This window comes from Anomaloglossus baeobatrachus, chromosome 10 (genome assembly GCF_048569485.1).
Source record: "Anomaloglossus baeobatrachus isolate aAnoBae1 chromosome 10, aAnoBae1.hap1, whole genome shotgun sequence".
Taxonomy (NCBI): domain Eukaryota; kingdom Metazoa; phylum Chordata; class Amphibia; order Anura; family Aromobatidae; genus Anomaloglossus; species Anomaloglossus baeobatrachus.
Genome location: NC_134362.1, coordinates 170,409,191 through 170,422,519, shown reverse-complemented (window position 1 = coordinate 170,422,519; position 13,329 = coordinate 170,409,191). Strand labels below are relative to the sequence as shown.

Here is a 13,329-nt window from a genome sequence, read left to right as displayed (position 1 = left end):
CCATATAATATGATGTCCCCACAGCCCCAGTATAATATGATGTCCCCACAGCCCCCAGTATAATATGATGTCCCCACAGCCCCAGTATAATATGATGTCCCCACAGCCCCCAGTATAATATGATGTCCCCACAGCCCCCAGTATAATATGATGTCCCCACAGCCCCCAGTATAATATGATGTCCCCACAGCCCCCAGTATAATATGATGTCCCCACAGCCCCCAGTATAATATGATGTCCCCACAGCCCCCAGTATAATATGATGTCCCCACAGCCCTTAGTATATGATGTCCCCACAGCCCCCAGTATAATATGATGTCCCCACAGCCCCAGTATAATATGATGTCCCCACAGCCCCCAGTATAATATGATGTCCCCACAGCCCCCAGTATATGATGTCCCCACAGCCCCCAGTAGAATATGATGTCCCCACAGCCCCCAGTATAATATGATGTCCCCACAGCCCCCATATAATATGATGTCCCCACAGCCCCCATATAATATGATGTCCCCACAGCCCCCAATAACATCCCCCACATATTGCCATATATGATGTCCCCACAGCCCCCAGTATAAAATATCCCCCACAGACCCCTGTATAATATGATTTCCCCATAGTCCTCAGTATATCCCCCAGAGCCCCCATATAATATGATGTCCCCACAGCCCCAGTATAATATGATGTCCCCACAGCCCCCAGTATAATATGATGTCCCCACAGCCCCAGTATAATATGATGTCCCCACAGCCCCAGTATAATATGATGTCCTCACAGCCCCAGTATAATATCATGTCCTCACAGCCCCCAGTATAATATGATGTCCCCACAGCCCCAGTATAATATGATGTCCCCACAGCCCCAGTATAATATGATGTCCCCACAGCCCCAGTATAATATGATGTCCTCACAGCCCCAGTATAATATGATGTCCCCACAGCCCCAGTATAATATGATGTCCTCACAGCCCCAGTATAATATGATGTCCCCACAGCCCCAGTATAATATGATGTCCTCACAGCCCCAGTATAATATGATGTCCCCACAGCTCCAGTATAATATGATGTCCCCACAGCCCCCAGTATAATATGATGTCCTCACAGCCCCAGTATAATATGATGTCCTCACAGCCCCCAGTATAACATCCCCCACATATCGCCATATATGATGTCCCCAAAGCCCCCAGTATAATATGATGTCCCCACAGCCCCCAGTATAATATGATGTCCTCACAGCCCCCAGTATAATATGATGTCCCCACAGCCCCCAGTATAATATGATGTCCCCACAGCCCCCAGTATAATATGATGTCCCCACAGCCCCCAGTATAATATGATGTCCCCACAGCCCCCAGTATAATATGATGTCCCCACAGCCCCCATATAATATGATGTCCCCACAGCCCCCATATAATATGATGTCCCCACAGCCCCCAATAACATCCCCCACATATTGCCATATATGATGTCCCCACAGCCCCCAGTATAAAATATCCCCCACAGACCCCTGTATAATATGATTTCCCCATAGTCCTCAGTATATCCCCCAGAGCCCCCATATAATATGATGTCCCCACAGCCCCAGTATAATATGATGTCCCCACAGCCCCCAGTATAATATGATGTCCCCACAGCCCCAGTATAATATGATGTCCCCACAGCCCCCAGTATAATATGATGTCCCCACAGCCCCCAGTATAATATGATGTCCCCACAGCCCCCAGTATAATATGATGTCCCCACAGCCCCCAGTATAATATGATGTCCCCACAGCCCCCAGTATAATATGATGTCCCCACAGCCCCCAGTATAATATGATGTCCCCACAGCCCTTAGTATATGATGTCCCCACAGCCCCCAGTATAATATGATGTCCCCACAGCCCCAGTATAATATGATGTCCCCACAGCCCCCAGTATAATATGATGTCCCCACAGCCCCCAGTATATGATGTCCCCACAGCCCCCAGTAGAATATGATGTCCCCACAGCCCCCAGTATAATATGATGTCCCCACAGCCCCCATATAATATGATGTCCCCACAGCCCCCATATAATATGATGTCCCCACAGCCCCCAATAACATCCCCCACATATTGCCATATATGATGTCCCCACAGCCCCCAGTATAAAATATCCCCCACAGACCCCTGTATAATATGATTTCCCCATAGTCCTCAGTATATCCCCCAGAGCCCCCATATAATATGATGTCCCCACAGCCCCAGTATAATATGATGTCCCCACAGCCCCCAGTATAATATGATGTCCCCACAGCCCCAGTATAATATGATGTCCCCACAGCCCCAGTATAATATGATGTCCTCACAGCCCCAGTATAATATCATGTCCTCACAGCCCCCAGTATAATATGATGTCCCCACAGCCCCAGTATAATATGATGTCCCCACAGCCCCAGTATAATATGATGTCCCCACAGCCCCAGTATAATATGATGTCCTCACAGCCCCAGTATAATATGATGTCCCCACAGCCCCAGTATAATATGATGTCCTCACAGCCCCAGTATAATATGATGTCCCCACAGCCCCAGTATAATATGATGTCCTCACAGCCCCAGTATAATATGATGTCCCCACAGCTCCAGTATAATATGATGTCCCCACAGCCCCCAGTATAATATGATGTCCTCACAGCCCCAGTATAATATGATGTCCTCACAGCCCCCAGTATAACATCCCCCACATATCGCCATATATGATGTCCCCAAAGCCCCCAGTATAATATGATGTCCCCACAGCCCCCAGTATAATATGATGTCCTCACAGCCCCCAGTATAATATGATGTCCCCACAGCCCCAGTATAATATGATGTCCCCACAGCCCCCAGTATAATATGATGTCCCCACAGCCCCCAGTATAATATGATGTCCCCACAGCCCCCAGTATAATATGATGTCCCCACAGCCCCCAGTATAATATGATGTCCCCACAGCCCCCAGTATAATATGATGTCCCCACAGCCCCCAGTATAATATGATGTCCCCACAGCCCCCAGTATAATATGATGTCCCCACAGCCCCCAGTATAATATGATGTCCCCACAGCCCCCATATAATATGATGTCCCCACAGCCCCCATATAATATGATGTCCCCACAGCCCCCAATAACATCCCCCACATATTGCCATATATGATGTCCCCACAGCCCCCAGTATAAAATATCCCCCACAGACCCCTGTATAATATGATTTCCCCACAGCCCCAGTATAATATGATGTCCCCACAGCCCCCAGTATAATATGATGTCCCCACAGCCCCAGTATAATATGATGTCCCCACAGCCCCCAGTATAATATGATGTCCCCACAGCCCCCAGTATAATATGATGTCCCCACAGCCCCCAGTATAATATGATGTCCCCACAGCCCCCAGTATAATATGATGTCCCCACAGCCCCCAGTATAATATGATGTCCCCACAGCCCCCAGTATAATATGATGTCCCCACAGCCCCCAGTATAATATGATGTCCCCACAGCCCTTAGTATATGATGTCCCCACAGCCCCCAGTATATGATGTCCCCACAGCCCCAGTATAATATGATGTCCCCACAGCCCCCAGTATAATATGATGTCCCCACAGCCCCCAGTATATGATGTCCCCACAGCCCCCAGTAGAATATGATGTCCCCACAGCCCCCAGTATAATATGATGTCCCCACAGCCCCCATATAATATGATGTCCCCACAGCCCCCATATAATATGATGTCCCCACAGCCCCCAATAACATCCCCCACATATTGCCATATATGATGTCCCCACAGCCCCCAGTATAAAATATCCCCCACAGACCCCTGTATAATATGATTTCCCCATAGTCCTCAGTATATCCCCCAGAGCCCCCATATAATATGATGTCCCCACAGCCCCAGTATAATATGATGTCCCCACAGCCCCCAGTATAATATGATGTCCCCACAGCCCCAGTATAATATGATGTCCCCACAGCCCCCAGTATAATATGATGTCCCCACAGCCCCCAGTATAATATGATGTCCCCACAGCCCCCAGTATAATATGATGTCCCCACAGCCCCCATATAATATGATGTCCCCACAGCCCCCATATAATATGATGTCCCCACAGCCCCCAATAACATCCCCCACATATTGCCATATATGATGTCCCCACAGCCCCCAGTATAAAATATCCCCCACAGACCCCTGTATAATATGATTTCCCCATAGTCCTCAGTATATCCCCCAGAGCCCCCATATAATATGATGTCCCCACAGCCCCAGTATAATATGATGTCCCCACAGACCCCAGTATAATATGATGTCCCCACAGCCCCAGTATAATATGATGTCCCCACAGCCCCCAGTATAATATGATGTCCCCACAGCCCCCAGTATAATATGATGTCCCCACAGCCCCCAGTATAATATGATGTCCCCACAGCCCCCAGTATAATATGATGTCCCCACAGCCCCCAGTATAATATGATGTCCCCACAGCCCCCAGTATAATATGATGTCCCCACAGCCCCAGTATAATATGATGTCCCCACAGCCCCCAGTATAATATGATGTCCCCACAGCCCCCAGTATAATATGATGTCCCCACAGCCCCCAGTATAATATGATGTCCCCACAGCCCCCAGTATAATATGATGTCCCCACAGCCCCCAGTATAATATGATGTCCCCACAGCCCCCAGTATAATATGATGTCCCCACAGCCCCCAGTATAATATGATGTCCCCACAGCCCTTAGTATATGATGTCCCCACAGCCCCCAGTATATGATGTCCCCACAGCCCCAGTATAATATGATGTCCCCACAGCCCCCAGTATAATATGATGTCCCCACAGCCCCCAGTATATGATGTCCCCACAGCCCCCAGTAGAATATGATGTCCCCACAGCCCCCAGTATAATATGATGTCCCCACAGCCCCCATATAATATGATGTCCCCACAGCCCCCATATAATATGATGTCCCCACAGCCCCCAATAACATCCCCCACATATTGCCATATATGATGTCCCCACAGCCCCCAGTATAAAATATCCCCCACAGACCCCTGTATAATATGATTTCCCCATAGTCCTCAGTATATCCCCCAGAGCCCCCATATAATATGATGTCCCCACAGCCCCAGTATAATATGATGTCCCCACAGCCCCCAGTATAATATGATGTCCCCACAGCCCCAGTATAATATGATGTCCCCACAGCCCCCAGTATAATATGATGTCCCCACAGCCCCCAGTATAATATGATGTCCCCACAGCCCCCAGTATAATATGATGTCCCCACAGCCCCCATATAATATGATGTCCCCACAGCCCCCATATAATATGATGTCCCCACAGCCCCCAATAACATCCCCCACATATTGCCATATATGATGTCCCCACAGCCCCCAGTATAAAATATCCCCCACAGACCCCTGTATAATATGATTTCCCCATAGTCCTCAGTATATCCCCCAGAGCCCCCATATAATATGATGTCCCCACAGCCCCAGTATAATATGATGTCCCCACAGACCCCAGTATAATATGATGTCCCCACAGCCCCAGTATAATATGATGTCCCCACAGCCCCCAGTATAATATGATGTCCCCACAGCCCCCAGTATAATATGATGTCCCCACAGCCCCCAGTATAATATGATGTCCCCACAGCCCCCAGTATAATATGATGTCCCCACAGCCCCCAGTATAATATGATGTCCCCACAGCCCCCAGTATAATATGATGTCCCCACAGCCCCCAGTATAATATGATGTCCCCACAGCCCCCAGTATAATATGATGTCCCCACAGCCCCCAGTATAATATGATGTCCCCACAGCCCCAGTATAGTATGATCTCCTCACAGCTCCCAGTATAATATGATGTCCCCACAGCCCCCAGTATAATATGATGTCCCCACAGCCCCCAGAATATGATGTCCTCACAGCCCCCATATAATATGATGTCCCCACAGCCCCAGTATAGTATGATCTCCTCACAGCTCCCAGTATAATATGATGTCCCCACAGCCCCCAGTATAATATGATGTCCCCACAGCCCCCAGTATATGATGTCCTCACAGCCCCCATATAATATGATGTCCCCACAGCCCCAGTATAGTATGATCTCCTCACAGCTCCCAGTATAATATGATGTCCCCACAGCCCCCAGTATAATATGATGTCCCCACAGTCCCCAGTATATGATGTCCTCACAGCTCCCAGTATAATATGATGTCCCCACAGCCCCCAGTATAATATGATGTCCCCACAGCCCCCAGAATATGATGTCCTCACAGCCCCCATATAATATGATGTCCCCACAGCCCCAGTATAGTATGATCTCCTCACAGCTCCCAGTATAATATGATGTCCCCACAGCCCCCAGTATAATATGATGTCCCCACAGTCCCCAGTATATGATGTCCTCACAGCCCCCATATAATATGATGTCCCCACAGCCCCAGTATAGTATGATCTCCTCACAGCTCCCAGTATAACATCCCCCACATATCACTATATATGATGTCCCCACAGCCCCCAGTATAAAATATCCCCCACAGCCCCCTGTATAATATGATTTCCCCATAGTCCTCAGTATATCCCCCACATCCCCCCATATAATATGATGTCCAAATAGAATATCCCCCACAGCCCCCAGTATAATATGCTCCACACACCCCAATATAGTATAATGTCCCCACAGCCCCCAGTAGCATATCCTCTACAGCCCCCAGTATAATGTCCCCATAGCTATGAAGCCCCCCCTGCAGCCCCCACTCAGTGGCCACATAATATAACAATATATAAAGCTTCCACTCACAATAATCCAGGCTCCCGTCCACCGCAGTCTCCATCTCCTCTTCTATATCATGTCTCAGTGGACGCAGGATCGCGCGCTGTAGACGCAGGGCCGCGCGTAGTGATGTCATCACGCTGTGCGACGTCCTCTGCATGGCGCGAGCCCTCAACGGTCCTGCTGCAGTAACCGGAGGTCCCAGGAGCTCATACCGCTCCTCCGCTCCTGTCCCCGGCGGCCCGGAGCACTAAAGACGGACGATAACCGGGAGCAGGAAGAGAGCGGTGACCGAGGCCGGAGGGAGGAGCCCGCGGGGGCGCAGCAGTCACACGGTACATGGAGTGTATGGCCTTGTGCGGTCAGCTCCCGTGCTCCCTCTGCTGGCGGCTGCAGGTAGTGTCGCGTCATCATCTATAGAGGATTCAGAGCTCTGAGCTAAGTCATCCTGTATAAAGAAATGACAGCAGCGAATATTCCACCTGTGTGCTGCACACATGTGCAACATATAGAGTGTTCATGGCTTCAGGCTACAACTGGCCAAAATTAGGGATCATGTTTGTATCAGGATGGTCATATTTATGGAATTTATCATAGGGACCATAGTAGAGATTGCGGGGTAATAAATACTGTTTTGTGTGAGCTGGGGGAGGGGCGGTGGTTATAACAGAGAGAAACCGAAATACATATTAATTCCAGATTACAAAAAGATACTGTACTGAAAATAATGAAATGTAGGAGATATTGCTGTCACTCCCAGTCCTGGGAGTCTCTATAAGAACAAAGGACATGGCTAAGGAGGCTTCACATCTGAAACGCGTTGTTTGGGTCAGAAGAGAAATTGTCATGGGCAGTTTGTATCACACTGTTAGGGTATGTGCACACTAGGCGTTTTTTTCACGCTGCGTTTTTATGTGCGTTTTTGTCTAAAAAAACGCACCCGCGGCTAAAAATTTGGTTCAAAACGATTTGGTGCGTTTTTTGCTGCGTTTTTGCTCACTGCGTTTTTAATCAGTGCACAATGCCATTAAAGATTGTTGATGAAAAAAAAAAAAAAAAAAGGTCTGATGTCATTTCCTTCTTCAAAATGTTCATTGTATGCAGGAGAGCAGACAGCTGCAGAACTAGTGTATGCAGGAGAGCAGACAGGAGCTGCAGAACTACAAGTCTCAGCATCCTCCATTCACTAGTGTATGCAGGAGAGCAGACAGCAGCTGCAGAACTACAAGTCTCAGCATCCTCCATTCACTAGTGTATGCAGGAGAGCAGACAGCAGCTGCAGAACTACAAGTCTCAGCATCCTCCATTCACTAGTGTATGCAGGAGAGCAGACAGCAGCTGCAGAACTACAAGTCTCAGCATCCTCCATTCACTAGTGTATGCAGGAGAGCAGACAGCAGCTGCAGAACTACAAGGCTCAGCATCCTCCATTCACTAGTGTATGCAGGAGAGCAGACAGCAGCTGCAGAACTACAAGGCTCAGCATCCTCCATTCACTAGTGTATGCAGGAGAGCAGACAGCAGCTGCAGAACTACAAGGCTCAGCATCCTCCATTCACTAGTGTATGCAGGAGAGCAGACAGCAGCTGCAGAACTACAAGTCTCAGCATCCTCCATTCACTAGTGTATGCAGGAGAGCAGACAGCAGCTGCAGAACTACAAGGCTCAGCATCCTCCATTCACTAGTGTATGCAGGAGAGCAGACAGCAGCTGCAGAACTACAAGGCTCAGCATCCTCCATTCACTAGTGTATGCAGGAGAGCAGACAGCAGCTGCAGAACTACAAGGCTCAGCATCCTCCATTCACTAGTGTATGCAGGAGAGCAGACAGCAGCTGCAGAACTACAAGGCTCAGCATCCTCCATCCAGGACTGTATGCAGGAGAGCAGACAGCAGCTGCAGAACTACAAGTCTCAGCATCCTCCATTCACTAGTGTATGCAGGAGAGCAGACAGCAGCTGCAGAACTACAAGGCTCAGTATCCTCCATTCACTAGTGTATGCAGGAGAGCAGACAGCAGCTGCAGAACTACAAGTCTCAGCATCCTCCATTCACTAGTGTATGCAGGAGAGCAGACAGCAGCTGCAGAACTACAAGGCTCAGCATCCTCCATTCACTAGTGTATGCAGGAGAGCAGACAGCAGCTGCAGAACTACAAGGCTCAGCATCCTCCATTCACTAGTGTATGCAGGAGAGCAGACAGCAGCTGCAGAACTACAAGGCTCAGCATCCTCCATTCACTAGTGTATGCAGGAGAGCAGACAGCAGCTGCAGAACTACAAGGCTCAGCATCCTCCATTCACTAGTGTATGCAGGAGAGCAGACAGCAGCTGCAGAACTACAAGGCTCAGCATCCTCCATTCACTAGTGTATGCAGGAGAGCAGACAGCAGCTGCAGAACTACAAGTCTCAGCATCCTCCATTCACTAGTGTATGCAGGAGAGCAGACAGCAGCTGCAGAACTACAAGGCTCAGCATCCTCCATTCACTAGTGTATGCAGGAGAGCAGACAGCAGCTGCAGAACTACAAGGCTCAGCATCCTCCATTCACTAGTGTATGCAGGAGAGCAGACAGCAGCTGCAGAACTACAAGGCTCAGCATCCTCCATTCACTAGTGTATGCAGGAGAGCAGACAGCAGCTGCAGAACTACAAGTCTCAGCATCCTCCATTCACTAGTGTATGCAGGAGAGCAGACAGCAGCTGCAGAACTACAAGGCTCAGCATCCTCCATTCACTAGTGTATGCAGGAGAGCAGACAGCAGCTGCAGAACTACAAGGCTCAGCATCCTCCATTCACTAGTGTATGCAGGAGAGCAGACAGCAGCTGCAGAACTACAAGGCTCAGCATCCTCCATTCACTAGTGTATGCAGGAGAGCAGACAGCAGCTGCAGAACTACAAGGCTCAGCATCCTCCATTCACTAGTGTATGCAGGAGAGCAGACAGCAGCTGCAGAACTACAAGGCTCAGCATCCTCCATTCACTAGTGTATGCAGGAGAGCAGACAGCAGCTGCAGAACTACAAGTCTCAGCATCCTCCATTCACTAGTGTATGCAGGAGAGCAGACAGCAGCTGCAGAACTACAAGTCTCAGCATCCTCCATTCACTAGTGTATGCAGGAGAGCAGACAGCAGCTGCAGAACTACAAGGCTCAGCATCCTCCATCCAGGACTGTATGCAGTTTTTTGCCCAAAAAGAAAAAAAAAATGACATGGGCTTCGCCATATTTTTGTATGCTAGCCGGGTACAGCAGGCAGGTACGGGCTGCCCCCAACCCCCAGCTGCCTATTTGTACCCGGCTGGGAACCAAAAATATAGAGAAGCCCTTTTTTTTAATTATTTCATGAAATAATTAAAAAAAAAAATGACGTGGGCTTCGCCTAATTTTTGAGTCCAGCCGGGTACAACTAGGCAGCTGGGGATTGGAATCCACAGTGCAGGGTGCCCATGCTTTCTGGGCACCCCCACTGCGAATTGCAGTCCGCAGCCACCCCAGAAAATGGCGCTTTCATAGAAGCGCCATCTTCTGGCGCTGTATCCAACTCTTCCAGCTGCCCTGAAGCCGGGTGGCTAGCCGGGTAATAATGGAGTTAGGGCTAGCTGTATATTATCAGCTAGCCCTAAGCCCGAAATTCATGGTGTCACGCCAATATTAGACATGGCCACCATGAATTTCTAGTACAGATAAAAAAAACCCACAACACACAGAAAAATATTTTTATTAGAAATAAAACACAACACAATTAGTGACTCCATCTTTATTGAAATAAACCCCCCTCCGCAGTAATCCTGGGTCAGGGTCCCGCGCCGTCCAATCAGGATCCAATATCATCTGATCGGTTTGCTGGAAGGCATACCGATCAGATGATCTGTCAGGTTCAAGGATGTGAATCACATGACACATCAGCTGATTGTATAAAAGCCGATTATACAATCAGCTGATGCATCAGTAGAAAAAAAAAAAAAAATAATACTCACTTATGTGCTGATTACCGGCAGCTCCTGGAGCGATCGATTGGACAGGAGTCTGATCCCGTCCGATCGCTGCAGAAGCTGCCGGTAATCAGCTGATGAAGTCCCCTGACGGCAGGATCAGCTGATAGCCGGCCGAAAAAGCCGGCGAGACTACGATCAGCTGATGCGTCAGGTGACTGCATCAGGTGATTCACGGCCAGGTCCTGCAAGCTTCGTGCGTGCCCCGGGGAGACTGCACACAGCCAGAGCGGCGGGACCGGGAGGAGCTGGGAGCGGGCATGGCACTGGGACCCTGCAGACAGGTGAGTATATATGACATTTTTTTTTTTTCTACTGTTCACTTTGGTTTTCGCCGCTGCCTCCACCTCCCGCCCAGACATGGCGCCGCACGGAGCTGACATGCACAGGACGGGAGGTGGACGCAGCGGTGACGGTACCGGGAGGATTCACGCTTCTGTGTTTACCAACAGAAGGAATCCTCTTCCTGTACACGTCACTGTAGTGCCCACCCCTTGCGTTTATAGCTGCGTTTTTAGTCATAGAAACGCGGCTATATGCATTTTTTCATTGCGTTTTTAACATCTCATTGAATTCAATAGGTGAAAAACGCAGTGAAAAACGCAGAAATAATTGACATGCTGCGTTTTTGTGGTCACCACAAAAACGCAGCTAAAAAAAACCTCTGTGTGCGGACAGCACTTGTGAAAACCCATTGACATTGCTGGGGAAGCAATGTCACTGCGTTTTCAGCACAAAAACGCGGTAAAAAACGCCGCTAAAAACGCGGCAAAAACGCCTAGTGCGCACAAGGCCTAAGGCCTTGTGCACACGCTGCTTTTTGTGATGAGTTTTTGGTGCAGTTTGTATCACAATGTAAGGCCTTGTGCACACGCTGCTTTTTGTGATGCGTTTTTGGTGCAGTTTGTATCACACTGTTAGGCTATGTGCGCACTAGGCGTTTTTTTCATGCTGCGTTTTTATGTGCGTTTTTGTCTAAAAAACGCACCCGCGGCTAAAAAAAACGCGCCAAAAACGCATGCGTTTTTGCCGCGATTTGGTGCGTTTTTTGCTGCGTTTTTGCTCACTGCGTTTTTAATCAGTGCACAATGCCATTAAAGATTGTTGATGAAAAAAAAAAAAAAGGTCTGATGTCATTTCCTTCTTCAAAATGTTCATTGTATGCAGGAGAGCAGACAGCAGCTGCAGAACTACAAGTCTCAGCATCCTCCATTCACTAGTGTATGCAGGAGAGCAGACACCAGCTGCAGAACTACAAGTCTCAGCATCCTCCATTCACTAGTGTATGCAGGAGAGCAGACAGCAGCTGCAGGACTACAAGTCTCAGCATCCTCCATTCACTAGTGTATGCAGGAGAGCAGACAGCAGCTGCAGGACTACAAGTCTCAGCATCCTCCATTCACTAGTGTATGCAGGAGAGCAGACAGCAGCTGCAGGACTACAAGTCTCAGCATCCTCCATTCACTAGTGTATGCAGGAGAGCAGACAGCAGCTGCAGGACTACAAGTCTCAGCATCCTCCATTCACTAGTGTATGCAGGAGAGCAGACAGCAGCTGCAGAACTACAAGTCTCAGCATCCTCCATTCACTAGTGTATGCAGGAGAGCAGGCAGCAGCTGCAGGACTACAAGTCTCAGCATCCTCCATTCACTAGTGTATGCAGGAGAGCAGACAGCAGCTGCAGAACTACAAGTCTCAGCATCCTCCATTCACTAGTGTATGCAGGAGAGCAGACAGCAGCTGCAGAACTACAAGTCTCAGCATCCTCCATTCACTAGTGTATGCAGGAGAGCAGACAGCAGCTGCAGAACTACAAGTCTCAGCATCCTCCATTCACTAGTGTATGCAGGAGAGCAGGCAGCAGCTGCAGAACTACAAGGCTCAGCAGCCTCCATCCAGGACTGTATGCAGTTTTTTGCCCAAAAAGAAAAAAAAATGACATGGGCTTCGCCATATTTTTCTATGCTAGCCGGGTACAGCAGGCAGATACGGGCTGCCCCCAACCCCCAGCTGCCTATTTGTACCCGGCTGGGAACCAAAAATATAGAGAAGCCCTTTTTTTAAATTATTTCATGAAATAATTAAAAAAAAAAAATGACGTGGGCTTCGCCTAATTTTTGAGTCCAGCCGGGTACAACTAGGCAGCTGGGGATTGGAATCCACAGTGCAGGGTGCCCATGCTTTCTGGGCACCCCCACTGCGAATTGCAGTCCGCAGCCACCCCAGAAAATGGCGCTTTCATAGAAGCGCCATCTTCTGGCGCTGTATCCAACTCTTCTAGCTGCCCTGATGCCGGGTGGCTAGCTAGGTAATAATGGAGTTAGGGCTAGCTGTATATTATCAGCTAGCCCTAAGCCCGAAATTCATGGTGTCACGCCAATATTAGACATGGCCACCATGAATTTCTAGTAATGATAAAAAAAAAAACACAACACACAGAAAAATATTTTTATTAGAAATAAAACACAACACAATTAGTGACTCCATCTTTATTGAAATTAACCCCCCTCCGCAGTAATCCTGGGTCAGGGTCCCGCGCCGTCCAATCTGGATCCAAT

The 13,329-nt window shown here is 48.8% G+C and overlaps 2 long non-coding RNA genes across 2 annotated transcripts in view; one reads left to right on the top strand and one right to left on the bottom strand.

The window, feature by feature from the left end:
* The window catches only part of LOC142255344 (uncharacterized), an 83,856-nt gene extending 76,904 nt beyond the window's left edge, over nt 1-6,952 (bottom strand). The window contains exon 1 of the long non-coding RNA XR_012727410.1: nt 6,804-6,952. This is a non-coding gene — a long non-coding RNA (uncharacterized LOC142255344). The remainder of the gene's footprint in view (nt 1-6,803) is intronic.
* The window catches only part of LOC142255343 (uncharacterized), a 35,347-nt gene continuing 28,945 nt past the window's right edge, over nt 6,928-13,329 (top strand). The window contains exon 1 of the long non-coding RNA XR_012727409.1: nt 6,928-7,111. This is a non-coding gene — a long non-coding RNA (uncharacterized LOC142255343). The remainder of the gene's footprint in view (nt 7,112-13,329) is intronic.